General features: G+C 38.8%; 1 protein-coding gene across 8 annotated transcripts in view; it reads left to right on the forward strand.

The window, feature by feature from the left end:
* The first annotated feature begins 699 nt into the window (after nucleotides 1-699).
* Nucleotides 700-14545, forward strand: part of BLTP1 (bridge-like lipid transfer protein family member 1) — a 202650-nt gene continuing 188804 nt past the window's right edge. For 7 of the 8 annotated variants that reach the window (XM_057546655.1, XM_057546660.1, XM_057546659.1 and 4 more), the window contains exons 1-2: nucleotides 700-933; nucleotides 2408-2495. The gene's annotated coding sequence lies outside the window, so the exon portion shown is untranslated. The remainder of the gene's footprint in view (nucleotides 934-2407; nucleotides 2496-14545) is intronic. The other variant, XM_057546656.1, reaches the window with a different exon arrangement.

Raw genomic sequence — 14545 nt, forward strand, 5'->3', positions numbered from 1 at the left:
GAACAGTGCCTTACTCATGCTTGACACTGTTAGCTATTACTAGTATGTTACCGTTTGCATTTCTAGTTGTCTTATGTGCATACTCCACATCTGCCCCAAGCAATCAGAACACTTTTACAGAGCTAAGACTGTTCCCCACTTTTCCTATTACAATTTGTACCTAAGAAGTGCGCAAAATATCTGTAACAAGCCTCTAACTCCAGGAAGTCGTTTGCTTTGGTGCACCCGCTAATAATATAAAGAGCCTTTCTCTTTAAAAATGGTGAGCATCAGCCACTTTTCAGTAGTATAACAATAAGAGACTTAGTTTTAAGAGATTCGCTGTGGCAGCATTTCACACAATGAAGCTCCCTTTATTGATACGGTCATAAAAGTTTTGCTCTCTATTCAGAGCGGATTCTCTTCAAATCAGAGCACCGGTCTCCTGTTTGTTAGCGATCTGTCCCCACCTGTGCTCATCTGCCTCTTGGCCTCAGGAAGGCAATTCATTACCATTCGCTTAGGGTGGGTAGCGAAATGATTTTTCAAACCCGTCCCTAACCTCCGCCTCAAGGTCGAGGTTCCGCCCACAGCCCGCCCAGGAGGGGGAGAAGGGGCGGGGCGTCCCAATTCCTGGGCGGGGCTCGGGTGGCGTGCCTCGAGGCGCCGGCGCCGTGACGTATGACGTTACCAATTGACGCAGCCGCAGTGCCGCCCGGCCCTAACTCGAACCCCTCCCATCCTCCTCCGCCCCACTCTGTGTCAGAGGCTGGGGCCCCGGGCCGGATTTCGGGCGGCGGGTCCGGGTGGCGGGGCTGGAGGGTGTGGACCCGCGCAGCGCTCAGCAGGCCGTGTCCGGCTGGGCGCTGCAGCTGCCGCCGCCGCCGCCCAAGGCCCTCGGCATCCCCCGGAGAGAGACCAGAGCGATTCCGGGCCGCCCCGGCGCTCGCTCAGGTGAGGGGATGGGTCCGGCTGAGCAGGGTTTGGGTGGGCAGCACTCTTCCCAGCATCTCTGGACCTCAGTCTGGTCGGAATCAGGGAGGTGTGGCTTCGTCGCGACTGCCTGGTGAGGCGTCGACTCATCTCTTATTCGTTTGCCATCCTTACCTGCAGCACGGGGACTTGTACACCGGGTGTCGAAGGTCCATGAGAAGGCCAGAAAGGGCCATGATGGGTGACTGGGGGCTCGAATGCAGGAACTGGCCCCTGCGTAGTGGTATGGAGGGCGGGCGACGCCCACCTGCGGGTGTGTGGGAAGGACCGTGCACCTGCAAACTCTGGCTTCAGCCTTGTTAGCTGCACCGGGCTGCAGGAGACCCCATACTGGTTAATGCAGAGTCGATTTTGGACCAAGGGCGGTGGAGCCTTAGAAACCCTCTTTACTCCCCAGGCGTGGTGTGTTTGTATTCTGATTGGTGCTTGCTGGGTCTACACTATGGAAGAGTACGTTTCAGCGGAAACATCTTTTGACCAAAGGAGGGTGAAGGGAAGTTGATTTTCCCTCTGCAGAATTGTCCCCCTCCCGCTCCTCTTGGCCTTAGTTTTGACAGATGCAAGTTAGGGACGCTTGTTAAAGGGAAAGAGTTCTTGTAAATTTCCTCTGTAAGGAAATCATTGTTTTCTATGACTGTTCAAGCGTCTAAGTTTCAGCTGGTTTCATGTTGCTGCTTTCAACTCTGTGCATGGCATTGAAGCTGATTTATTTTAAGTTCACTAGATACATAAAGTATAAAAATAGATGAATTAACCAGAACATTTATCTTATATAAGTATTAAGTGGTACATGCTTTATGTGCATATATTATCTTATTTAATCATCATAACAATCCTATCATATAAAGTCTGTTATTACTCTCATTTTATAGATGAGAGAACTAAATCCCACAGCCCTAAAAAACAACTTGTCGAAAGTCAGAGCTGTGATTTCGATCAGGTAATTGTACTCCAGTTTAGAGTCCCTTAATCAGTATGCTTTACCACTCCCAAGCATCGTGAGAATTTGCAAGGTGATTTTCATTTGATAAAAAGTGTGCCAGGTGGGAATAGGAAGGAAACTGAGGCACCATTCTTGCCAGCAAGGACCCAGCAGTTTGAGAGAACAACTTTTTCAAGGAGTATGTTTTAAAGGTAGGATTTGACCTCTAGAATTGTCTGATTACCAAAATCATGCCCTTCCCATACGTACAGTGGTTTTGAAACCTTTGGAAGACTGTAGTTCGGAAATTGTGGTCTTATTCTAGTTTTAGGAGTATTTCTTGTTCAGGAACTTTAAAGGAGGAAATGTAATATTGGATTAACACTAAAGACTTTTCTTGTGTGTGCACACACGCAGGTGCATGTGTAATCAAATCATTTAATCTGAAATGGTGAAACTGCTGATAAAGCCAGAATATCTTGTATAATTGGTTAAAATGGGTGATCTTTTCAGGTGTGTTAAGATGAAACACTGCAGACAGGCCTTCTGAAGATCAAGAAAAGGAAAAACAGAACATTACAGACTCTGGAAAAAAAACTTGGTAAATATATTGGGTTTTCAGTTAAAGCTCAGATAGAGGAAATCTGACTTTCTGCTTCAATTGTAATTTAACCTGATCGAATGGTCTAAGAATGGGGGTGGGGTGACAGTAGTGTATAACGTGACCTGCCATTCATTTTACCTGACTTTTGAACTATTGCTATGTGACTGACAGTTGAGTCATGTGTTTAGCTTGTGTATTGGCAGGAGAAAGCGAAGGGAATCGTTGGCTTGATTCTGTATCAAGTGTCAACTTCCTTTTCTCTCTTTTGCTTCCTCATTAATCTGCCCATTTATAAAGGGTTATAAAAATAAAGGAAGAAAATTAGTTGACGTTTGGTTTGTTCTTCATAGAATATGTGTTTGTTTGAACTTAAGTGTATTTTTCACTATGAGTTCAATGGAGAATAGTAGAAGACATGGTTAAACATGATTGAGAAAATCTTAATTAATTTCATAAATATTTATTGAGTACCGTACGTCAGGCATTTTTTCAGGCTTCTGTTAAGAGTAGTGGTCATCATGGCCCTGGAGAGTACTAGAGTAGTGAACTTTTTTCTAGAAGGTAAGATTTTTGTGAACCCATATCTTTTATTTATTTATTTATTTATCTATCTATGTATTTATTTTTGGCTGCATTGGGTCTTCGTTGCTGCTCCTGGGCTTTCTCTAGTTGCAGCGAGTGGGAGCTACTCTTCGCTGCGGGGCGTGGGCTTCTCATTGCGGTGGCTTCTCTTGTAGAGCACAGGCCCTAGGTGCATGGGCTTCAGTAGTTGTGGCACGTGGGCTCTAGAGCACAGGCTCAGTAGTGGCACACGGGCTTAGTTGCTCCGTGGCATGTGGGATCTTCCTGGACCAGGGATCGAACCCGTGTCCCCTGCATTGGCAGGTGGATTCTTAACCACCGCACCACCAGGGAACTCCCTGAACCCGTATCTTTTATAAAAGTTTTATATGCAAGGATGTTTTTGGTTTATGTAAAAGACTAGGAAAACAGCACTACTCATACAATAAGTGTTTGTATTTATAATAATTCTTTCATATTATTTTAGTTAATAAAGGAAGGCACTCTACTAGAGCTACTTTAAGGTACAGTGGGAAACTAGGATTCTTACAGACTTCACTTTAGTGTACTCTTTTCCATGTTAGAGATTGTAGTAGACCACATGTTCTTTATCCATTCATCTGTTGATGGGGACTTGGGTTGTTTCCATATCTTGGCTATTGTAAATAATGTGATATATATATATAGAATACTACTCAGCCCTAAAAAAAAAGATGTAACTTTGCCATTTGTGACAACATGGATGGACCTTGAGGGTATTATGCTAACTGAAATAAGATGGAGAAAGACAAATAACATGATTTCACTCATATGTGGAATATAAAAAACAAACAAATTAAATGAACAAACCAAACAAAAACACAGTTACTGAGAACAGAGTAGTGGTTACTAGAGGGAAAGGGATTGGGGGGGGGGTAGGGCGAAAAGGGAAAAGGGGATCAACTGTATGGTAATGGATAGAAACTAAATTTTTGTTGGTGAGCGCATTGTAGTTTATACAGAAGTACAAATATAATGTACACATGAAACTTATATAATGTTATAAACCAATGTTACCTCAAAAAATAAATTATAAAAAGATAGTGATAGAATTTCAAAAGTTCATGGGAGATTAAGAAAATTAACTCTTTAATTTGAGAAAATTTCAGGGAACTTATATATGACAAATAGAAAGGACATGGTCAGATGCAACAATCTGGATGATGAGTTGTAGAGAGATGAGCTTGGAAGCATGGCAGTCAATTAGAGGCTATTGTAGTAATCCACGTGGCAAATGAGAATTAGAAGCACAGTAGTGTAAATGGGAATTAAGGGATGGAGATGGATTAGATAGCTATAAAGGAGATAGAATGGATAAGATTTAGTGGGCTTGAGGGAAAGTGGAGTCAGGGTGATTTCTAGCCATTATCATGTTCAATTTTATAATTAATGTTTAATAAATATTTTCAGAATAAATGAATTATCTGATACCTGGCTTGGTAAACTGAGTGGATTCCAGGCCATTTACCGAGGGAATATATAGGAAGAGAAATAGATTGAGGAACATGGTTGGAGGAAATGAGTTCAGTTGAGGCTATTATATTTGAGGCATCTGTGACTTCCAAGAAATGTCATTAGGCAGTTGTATATACAGATCTGAGTTAAGAAGACTCAGCTTGAGATATAAATTTGAAGTCACAGTTTATAGATGATAGTGAAAAGCAATGGGAATGGATGAGATCAGTCGAAGAAAAACATAGGGTAAAAGAAGAGAAATGAGGATGGGGAACACTAATATTTAAGGGTATTTAAGGGTAAGGTGGAAGGAAAACATACCTCAAAAGAGATGAAGTAGTGGGCAGGGAAGTGGGAGAAGATCAGCAGAGTCACAAGTAAGTGGAAGAACTGAGTTTGGAGAAAAGGAATGAGTATTAGGCATCTTTGAGACATCAGATAAAATGAGGATAACACAAATATCCATTGGACATGTCAGTTAAGTCATTGACTTCAGCAAGAGCAATTATATAGGTGGATCCAGTTCACACTGGCTAAGAGATAAGGGATTGAAATAGCTAATGTCATTTGCTCTTTCAGAAAGTTTGGTTTTAAACGGGATAGTTAGAGATAGTTTGAGATAGATAGATAGATAGATGAGTTTGAGAGAGGGTTTTTGTTTTTTAAAGGTACGAATGATATGAATACATTTACAGTCTTTATTTGCTGAGGATAAGAAGCCATCAAAAAGAGAATTTGAAGATAGAAGAGTGAGGGAGAAGAATTGGTGGAGCAAGGTCATTAACCAAGTTGGAAGGGATAGAATACAAAGATGCAAGTCAGGGGTGCTTCAGATAGACCTCTCCCGAGACAGGGGGGGAGGGAGGTGGTGATGATTATGGGTACAGATAAATTTGTAGGAGGCAGGATAGAGGTTGCGCCACAGAGTCCTTGCAGGAGACTCCCACTTATGGTGGAAAGAGTATATGATTCATTCATGTGATTGGTAGCCTTCTTGGTGTGGTATTGCTGACTCCTGATCATTTGGTGAGGAGGAGTGGAGTGAGGGTAGTTGAGCTTAAGATGGCAGGTATGAACCATCAGGGTAGAGATAGCTTGCAGATATCTCACAAAATTACCTTTCTCATACTTTATATTAGTTATCTATTGCAGAGTAAGAAATTATCCCAAAACTTAGTGGCTTCAAATATTTATTATCTCAGAGTTTCTGTGGGTTGGGAATTTGGGAGTGACTGAACTGGTTGCTTCTGGCTTCAGGTCTCATGAGGTTGTAGTTGATTGGCTGGGACTTCAATCAACTGAGTGCTCAGCTGGGGCTGGAAGATTTGCCTCCATGATGGTTCATTCACATGTCTGTTGGCCGGAGGCCTGAAATCCTCACCACATGAACTTCTCTAGGGCTTCTGAAGTGTCCTAACAGGGCAGCTGTCTTCCCCTGGAGCAGATGATCCGAGAGAGAGAGAGAGAGAGAGAGAGAGAGAAAGAAAGAAAGGAGGAAGCTGTGATGCCATTTTTGACCCAGTCACAAACCATTGCTTTGCCCTGTTCTTTTAGAACTGAATCACTAAGTCCAGCCCACACTTGGGAGGGGAATGAATTAAGCTCCACCTCTTGAAGGGAGGAATATCAGATACTTTTTGGACATATTTAAAAACTACCACGCACTTTCTATCAATTGTCAGTTTCTTTAGGGGGGCAAATAAGCTCTTTAAGAATATGTAGATTCAGCCTTTATATCCAGGTGAGAGAAGTACAGAAAAGTGGGGAGGTGGTTCAGTCAGATTTGGCTCACTTAACCATTTGGTCTCCATTGCCGCTAATTAGGCTCAATAACTTGATGTGTTGCCTCTTGTAGTTAATTTAAAAAAGTGATTGCTGACCTTTGATTTAATAGAGGATTCTTTTAGGAGAAAAAAATGCCATAGTGGGCAAAGTATGAATTTTTTATACCAAAATATGGATTTTGGTAACATTCAATATTAGCTCCTAAACTAGAATTTAGAGGTAGAAGGAAGGAACTCATTTTTCATAGCAAAGAAATTGAGGAGTAAAGACAAGTACAGGCTGATTTCTGTGAACATATATGATATGAGAGGCAATATAACACAGACTCTAAAGCCAGACTGTCTAGGTTCAGATCCCAGGTCAGCCATGTCTTAGCCGTATTTGTGCTTAGCTTCTCACTGCCACAACTTCCTCATCTGTAAAATGGGGAATTGTAAGTAGGTAGTTATTTCTGACAATTAGATCAGTAAATACATGTAAAGTGTTTAGAACAGTGCCTGGCACATAGCAAGCAGTGAATACATGTTAGCCATTTTATGGTAGCTATATTTTATCATTATAATGGTGAGTTAATACCATGGCATGAACATTTCAAAGAGTAATATAACATTGTCCAAAATGTTTACAGTCTAAACTTTATAGACTACTCACCTTATTGGACTCTGTCACTTTTGATGTACATGGAAAGTGTGTTTCTATCCAGCTCCATATCCATTTAAAATACTGTGTCAGATATCACCAGTAGTATTGTATAAGGTCACATCTGCATTTTTTCCTGAAGCAGCCTTTTTTGTTGTAGTAGGTACATAGAAGTTCAATTTCAATTACAGCAGTGTTCTCAGTTCATAGGAATTGGCTATTAAATGGATCTTTTGGGCTCTCTGCATAGCAACATGCTAATAAAAAATAATTTCCTTGAATTTGATATGATGAGATTGTTGGTAAACACACATGACCAGTTTCTTCCTCCCTCTCCCCCATATCCAAAGACCCTATTTTATTGGGTGAGTAGTTTGAATATATATTAGGTGGGGTGTTCTGATGTGACTTAAGGCAGAAGATAACAAAATTAAGGGCCAGATAAGAAAATGGAAGTACTGGTTTTATTACAAGAAACCTTCTTTAGAATTTTACTTTGCTGATGCTAGTTTTTTTAAAGTTTTATGCCTTCTGGTGTGTCAATATGGAAGGGATATATAGAATTCTAGATTAAAAGAATTAAAAGAAACTTGTAGATTGTGTTCCCCAGCCAGTACAAAAAGTGAAAACAAAACCCCACAGCTAATCAATTTATGGGATGCAGAAGTGGAAGGGTTAAACTTTTCACTCGTGGCACTTTCTGTTGATGTCTTTGTATTGCTGGCCATATTGAAGAATACGCTGAAGGTAGTAATTACTTCTGGTGTGCTGTATGGAGGTGGGTAATATTTATAAATCATGGTTTCTTCTAGATTTGAAGAAGTTGAAGTTAGCTCTTTTTACCCCATCATTAGTAGATATGCTTTCTACAGCTTTTTAAGAGTTTCGTTTTGTTTTTTGTGCTTTCTATAAATATTTAGGTGAACCAGCATAAATTTCTGGCTATAGCAGTGAGGTTTGCTAAAGTGCAGTATTTTTATCGGATGATATGACTTCTTAGATGTTAACTCTTCCATATGTGACATGAAGAACCATTTTTGTAGCACAGATTATGATATTAAAAGGTACTCTACATTGGTTTGTTGATTTATACTGTTTGAATCGTTGGTCACCATATCTGAATAATATCAGTACTTCAGCAATAATTGCCTGGTGACAATTGAACTTTGGTATTTGATCTGCTTTTAAGAATCTCAATAGTATTTTTAGAGCTATGTTATTCATATTAACTTAATACATTTTTTTTTTTTTTTTTAGTGCTACCTAGACTCATGGCCCATGCTGTCCAAAAGTTTGGTGCATTTAATACATTTTTGATTGTCATTTATATCAACTAATTTCTTCTTTGTTATAAATTTCTGTTGTTTAATTAAATATATATATTTCTCTTTTATATTTTTATCTTTTACTAACAATGCATTAGTCATTGTTTACTGGTGTGCATCTTATGGTTTTTTAACTTTCACCTTGTGTTGAACTGGTTTTCTTTGAAAGAAGAACATTAATGATAGCTTAGCTACCACTGTTATAATGTGTTTCTTGTCAAACACTTTGCTCTGAGTTTTATGTTTGCTCTTCAAGGAAGAGATGGCCATTTTACAACTTGGAAACAGGCTCAAAGAGATTAAGTAACTTGCTCCAGTTATCTCACAGCTAAGGAAGGGCTAGAAGGGATAGAGAGAGGGAGCTTTACATTGCAAATCTGCTTTAAAGCCTATTCTGTTTGATTTCTGTTATTTCTGATTGTTACTTTACCACTTAATTCTGTTGGTCTTTAGAGTTAGTTAATAGTTAATAGGTCAAATTGTGCTTGTTGCATGTAGAATCCTGGGGCTGAAAGGGTCCTGGAATGACTCTTTCTAGGTAGAGAGGATTATTCCCAATCTGTTTGATCTAAGAGAATAATTGTCTATTTTGTTTGTTTAAATGAACAGAATAGGACATTACATAATTTTGCTTTATGTACACAAAGCTGCCAACCCTGACCACATTTTTTAAGGAAACTAAATTTGCTTTTTTTGCCCACCATCTTCTTTTTAAGGTTTTTCCCGTTTTCAGGAATCTCAGGCCTTTTGTGATATTCCTGGATCTTGCTTGTTAATGAGAAAAGTAATCTATTGGATTAATTTATACTAATAACACATGGTAATAATTAATGGTAGCTATTATTGAGATACTCTGAAGATATCTTTGCATTTTAAGAGAGAATATTGGTTGGTACTCTATTTGAAGAAATGGATGGTGGCATTTTAGGCCTTGTATCCTGATGGGCAAATTTTTTTAGGCGTAGAGGGCTCTTCAAATCACTATATGCTCAGTTGGTAATACCAACCTTTATATGCATTCCAATACTATCTTAAATGTAAATGTTTACATATTTCTTTTGCTTGAGATGTTCAATTGCAGGTACTTTTCTGCTTTGTATTATTTTATTTGTGTAGCGTCATAGAATTGGAAGGAGCATCACAAAGTCATTTGTTTCAGGCCCACTGCCTTTAGATTGCTGAGTGCTCAGACTACTTGAGCCATTGTAGAAACAGTTCAAATGAATTAAACACTCTTGAAACTTCATTTTGTATAAAAATGTTGCCATCTGATTTGTGTTTTACTTTTGTTTTGGGATGTCATTATGCCATAGGAAAGTTAAGCAGTCTGTTTTGGCAGTTCCTTTGTGTTGGTATTTACTGAGCTCTTTGGGTCAATTACCTGACTTCTTAATTAAGGAGGATATAAATGACTTTGAAATTGGGACCTCTACAAAGGTATCTCAAGGTAATTTCTTACATATTTACAGAAACCAAACCGTACCTGAATAGTTTTCAAGTAAGTGTATACTCTAGAACAGTTAATGTAATATCAGTCAAGTTTGGTTAATGGGCAAGCAATGCAAAAGTGTGTACAAAGTGCATACTTCACAGAATTTCTAGTATACAGAATGCTGCTATGTGCTAATAGGTATTCAAGCTTGATGTTGAAGAGAATGCCAATGTTGATGAAGCTTAAAGGAGAGCTATGAAGTCGATATATTTTCCAACTCTTAAAACCCATGTAGCACAGGGAACTGTATTGAATATCCTGTGATAAACCATAATGGAAAAGAATATAAAAGAAAAGAATGTCATGTGTATAACTGAGTCACTTTGCTGCACAGCAGAGATGGGCACAACAATCTTGTGCCAAACTATAGTTGATTGGCACAATCAGCTATACTTCAAAAAAAATTAAAAAAACAAAGAAACAAACAAAAAAACCCCAGGTAGTTTCCTTTATGGAAAAGGAACAGTGATTAAATTCAAAGAACTTTAATATAATGGTCTGAAGGTATGTGAATGCCTTTTATACAAATAATTGTGACTTTATTGTTGCATGAGGGATTTGAGTATGATTAATTTTTTTCCTTCATTTTTGTTATATTTGGAATTGGGTTATCAAAAGGATATTTTGATATCCTTTTCTTAAACTCAAGTGAATGAAAACCAAATTTTCTTGAGTGTGAAAAAGATCATTTAGGACGCTCTTGGCCTTGAGTACAGTGGAAATACTTGCTTACCTTTGGCAATAGCTCATAATGATGTACTTTTTATAATGATGCATTTATTTTCATTCATTTATGAAACAAGTATTTATTGAGAGACTACTGCATACCAGGAACTTTGTTGGATATTGCACACTCAATGAATAGGGCGAGCATATCCTTAAAGAGCAGTTAGCTGTCTAGGTGGGGAGACAGACTTCTAAACTGATAATTACAATACAGTGTGATAAATGCTAATATACAGTTACTACTGTGGGCATCTGGAGCTCACTACCGCTGGGGAACTCGCGGAGACTAAATAAAATATTCCTCAGAGTTATCCCAAGCCAAGAGCAGGGAAGCTGCAGGCGTTTACCCACCAACTTCCTAGCCATCATTGACATTAACTCTGGCATTTCTGGCTTGCCCTGAGGACAAACTGAGCATGTTCCTGCAGCCAGAAAGCAGCCTACAGTAGGATGTTACAGGTGTTCAGAATGAATAATCTTCTGGTGTAGAGGTGAATGTCAACAGTTTATGGGCAAGACACCAATGGCATTTGTTGCCAGTATCAGGCGTTTACACAATGTATTATCTACTATGTGCTACGCATTGTTCTAAATGCTTTACGTATCTGAACTCATCAATTCTCACTATACAACTTTGTGAGGTAGGTACTGTTAGTGTCCTCATTTAACAGATGAAGAAATAGAGCACAGAGTGGTTAGGTAACTTGCCCATGATCACATAGCTATAATGTCAGAGCTGGTTTTTAAACTTTATTTATTTATTTATTTATTTATTTATGGCTGTGTTGGGTCTTCGTTTCTGTGCGAGGACTTTCTCTAGTTGCGGCAAGCGGGGGCCACTCTTCATCGCGGTGCGTGGGCCTCTCACTATCGCAGCCTCTCGTTGCGGAGCACAGGCTCCAGACGCGCAGGCTCAGTAGTTGTGGCTCATGGGCCCAGTTGCTCCGCGGCATGTGGGATCTTCCCAGACCAGGGCTCGAACCCGTGTCCCCTGCATTGGCAGGCAGATTCTCAACCACTGTACCACCAGGGAAGCCCAGAACTGGTTTTTGAACCCAGGTGGTCTAGTACAGAGTCCATGCTCTCAGTCCACATAATGGTCTGCTTCTGGAACAATACAGCCTGAAGCAGGGCCTTTTGACTCTTCTGTTTTCCCTTGGTAACTGCTTCCTGTTTCTCCCTTCCTCCAGTCTCTTTCCTGTTTAGTGTTCTCTACTTCCTTCCTTGTTTGTAGCTTGCCCCTCTCTAGAACAGTACAGCTGTTCAGCTTCCATTCTTACACTCAAGGCTATCAAATCAAATAATTCTTGCTAAGGTGTTAACTGATCTTTCTGATGTTTTGATGAAGGCTTTGAGTTTCATATTGCTTGGTATTTGCATTTTAATTTTTAAAAAAGACAAAGATTTAAGAACCATAGAAGGAAAGACATGATGGTAGAATGACGGAAGATCAAGTTGATATTTTTGGGTTGGGAAACACGTATTCCTTGGCCATAGTTATAAGGAGAGGCCAAGGGGTGTGTGCTTGGGCAAGAAAAGCCCCTTTCTCGCCTGTCATGTCCTGTCTTCCAGCCACCACCCTCCCTTTTTTCTTTTTAAATTATGGAAGAATTACAAGCCAATTGTAAAACGTTTAAATAATACTTAGTTATCAAGAGTAAAAGTGAAAGTCCTGCTTTACTGATTCTTTTCCTTCCCCCAAATCTCCTCCCACTGCTCTTGGAGGTAATGGCTTAGCTAATGTTTTTGCAGATTAATAAAAGTATATACATATGCACACACAATATATGTACATGCATATATGGTATATCTATATGGTGTATATATGTAATACACATAATGGATAGTCTTTTTTAAAAATGTAAGTGGAATACTATACATCTTTTCGCTCAACTTGCTTTTCTCCTGCTAACATTACATGTAGCCTGGACATGTCTCTGTATTATCCCCTATAGAGCTATTTTATTCTTTTAAAAAGGTTGCATATTATTTCACATGGTAATAGTATTTATATGGTAAGAGTATACCATAATTTATTTAACTGTTTTCCTATTAATTGACATTTTTTCTGTTTTCTCAGTATGATATATAATGTTGCAGTGATTGTCCTTGAAAAAACATCTTTGTGTCTAAGTATTTCTGAGAAATAAATAGAGCCTTAGAACTGAAATGTTTAAGTCAAAGCATGTACATTTTTATAGTATCTGATAAGTTGGTCTTCTCAAAGGCAGTTTACTCCCATCAACTGTATAAGTGCCCATTTCCCCATACTTTTGCCAATATAGTTGTTTTCAGTCTATCTAATTTTCGCTTATAGTGGGTGATAAATTGTGATTATCCCCAATTGCTAGTGATATTGATTATCTTTCTCTGTGAATTGCCTGTTTATTTATTTTCTCATTTTTCTATCAGATTATTTTTATTTTTTGTATTGACTTGTAGGATGACCTCTATTCTTGTAGGACCAATCAAGATTTGGAGTTCTATCTTTAAAGGTCTGATGATGCAAGTATTAGATGTTAGATAGTTTTATTCCTTCCTGCTAGTGGAAGAGAAAATAGGTTGAATGTAGTATTTGAAAAGATTTTACAGATAATTCATTTTGAAAAGTAATCTTTTTTGGAAAGCTATTTCTAAGAATGTTGGTAGTAGTGGTGGTATTAAATTAGGGACTTTGATAAATCTCTGTTGCTGTGTTTGATTAAACTGTTTCACATTTTCATGCTTTTCTTTGTATGCCACTAAAATATTAATTGCCACAATTTCTTTTCTAATGTGGACATCAGTTTTGAAATGAGTACCATGGATTTCAGGAAGAATGAAAAGAAGAATATAGGTGAATCATGAAAATATTGAGAGAACATGTCTTAAAACATGTAGATTAGTGTTACCTTCTTACGTAATAGATAAAAATGCCATTTAAAATGATATGATACTTGAAAACAGTGGCTGTGCTCAAGGCATTGTCACTGGTATTTTGGATACAAAGATGACTAAAACAATCTCTGTTGGTCATTATGATTCAGAAGAGAGAGGCAAGATAGATTAGATTCAGGTTATGCATCTTTGGCAGGAATATCAAGGAAGTGAGGCTGTTTTCTTCTATTAAAAAGTGCACGATTTTGATTTGTCCCTATATTGATGGTGTTTACGTTGATCACTTAGTTAATTGCCAGCTTTTTCAGAGTTCCTCTTTTTCCCTTTGTCATTAATAATTATTTTGGGAGGCAGTTATTTTGAGATGATATGAGTATCCTGTTGCTCATCAAAATTTAATTGATTATTTATATTCGTATGGACTCATAGATTTGTATTTATTAAATGGGTTGTAATTTATTACTGTTATTTATTTTACTGCTTAAATTGTCCCAGATTTTGCCAGTGGGAGCCTCTGGTTTTTATGTCCTTTTGACATGTTCCCATCATTCTTTGAATACTTCTTTCCTTTCTGGAAGACAAGGCTCATCTTGACTTTCCCTGCCCTAGTTGTGGAATCAGCCATTTCTTCAAGGAGCTCTCTTAATAGAAAACCATTTTTAGAAGAAAAGTTCTCTGCTCATTTGTATTGGGGTGTTGCTGCTCTCAGGGCCTGTTAATGATCATATGCATACATACACATATATACATTTACAGCTGTATTTGTTTCTATATCCGTTTATATTGAAAACCGTACCTCCAGTTCTTATCCAACACCACAGGCTTAATTCTGATTTTCTTCCTTTATATATCCTCTAGCAGTGAGAAACTTGGCTCCCATTATTCTTGATATGTTTACTTACTTGATTAATCCCCTCCCCCATCCCCTGCATGGGCTATCTCCCAGGTGTTCGCCCTTCATATCCTGCTCCTGCATCAGTGCAGTACCCCAGATCGCCCTCCTGCATGGAAGCTCTACCCATCTCTTTGGGGTATGATGCCTTCCACTTGGGTTCTAACACCCTGCACCAGGCAACCTGCCTGTGTGGATCACCTCACTCGCCCAGGCTCTGACACCTTGAGCTGGACTGCTTCTCCTGCACCTCTCC

Source organism: Balaenoptera acutorostrata, chromosome 5, assembly GCF_949987535.1.
Source record: "Balaenoptera acutorostrata chromosome 5, mBalAcu1.1, whole genome shotgun sequence".
Lineage (NCBI taxonomy): Eukaryota > Metazoa > Chordata > Mammalia > Artiodactyla > Balaenopteridae > Balaenoptera > Balaenoptera acutorostrata.